The sequence below is a fragment of the Oryx dammah genome, unplaced genomic scaffold (assembly GCF_014754425.2).
Source record: "Oryx dammah isolate SB20612 unplaced genomic scaffold, SCBI_Odam_1.1 HiC_scaffold_23, whole genome shotgun sequence".
NCBI lineage: Eukaryota > Metazoa > Chordata > Mammalia > Artiodactyla > Bovidae > Oryx > Oryx dammah.
The window spans coordinates 23,791,640-23,792,715 of NW_024070207.1; the positions used below are offsets into that span (position 1 = coordinate 23,791,640).

A 1,076-nucleotide genomic window follows, 5' to 3' on the forward strand; every position below is an offset into this window, starting at 1 on the left:
ACTTTACTTATGTATACAATTAAGATACTAATACTACTAATTTAATAGTTTCTTGTGAGGACCAAAGGAAGTCATCTGGAGAAAAGGTGTTTGGTACTACCGAGCTCTCAATAAAAGATGTCATTTTCATCACATCTCTTGTAATTTTTAATAGATTATAAACTCCATGAGACAGGAGATATGTGTACATAGTAGACTCTATAAAAGTTTGTCAAAGAAAATTTTGAATTTTGATGTAAACAAATCTGAAATGCTTCTATCCACATTTATCTTGAAAGAGACCATGTTTCTGTCTATATGAAATTAGAACAGAAAAGTACAATTTTTTAGACATAAATAAGTCTAAGCTACAATACTAGGTGGTTAACAAGTAAGAGTTGGCATTGTTCAAGGTCATTTTTTGCTATTCATGTGGAAGACTAATAAAATAATGAAAAGTACCAAATAAACAATTCACTGGCTTCTTTTATTTTTAATGCTTCACAAATTTGCATGTCATCCCTGCCAAGGTGCCATGCTAACCTTCTCTGTATCATTCCAATTTTAGTATATGTGCTGCTGAAGCAAGCACTTGCTGGGTTCTTTTATTCAAGCTTCATTTTCATAGCCAGGAGAAAATATGATCACTTGTAATTTTAAGTCTTTTCCAAGGGATCTGTGGCCAGATGTGATAACATGAATTAGCCTCCATTTTTAACGTCTTTTTTTTTTTTTTGCATTGTGAATGCACCTGCCCTCTCACAGGACTTTAAGAGCAAAAAAGTGTTTATGATATAATGGTACATACAACCTAGGGGAGAAACAGCCAGCGTGGTTGATCAGTAGGTAGCATAGGGTCTATGGGCTACAGTGTTCCAAAGGGGCTCATGGAACATCCAAATCCTTGAGATATATTTTTTGACATTTTAAAATTTTTAATTGGAGGATGATTGCTTTACAATATTGTGTTGGTTTCTGCCATGTATCAACACTAATCAGGCATTAGTATACTTATATCCCCTCCCTCCCACCCCCTACCCAATCCCACCTCTCTAGGATGTCACAGAGCACTGTATACCTTTGAGATATATTTTTAA

At 34.6% G+C, this 1,076-nt stretch overlaps 1 non-coding gene across 1 annotated transcript; it reads right to left on the minus strand.

The window, feature by feature from the left end:
• Positions 1–464: 464 nt before the first annotated feature.
• LOC120882757 lies at positions 465–571 on the minus strand. Its single transcript, XR_005725607.1, has one exon. It is a non-coding gene; the product is annotated as a U6 spliceosomal RNA (small nuclear RNA).
• Positions 572–1,076: the final 505 nt, after the last annotated feature.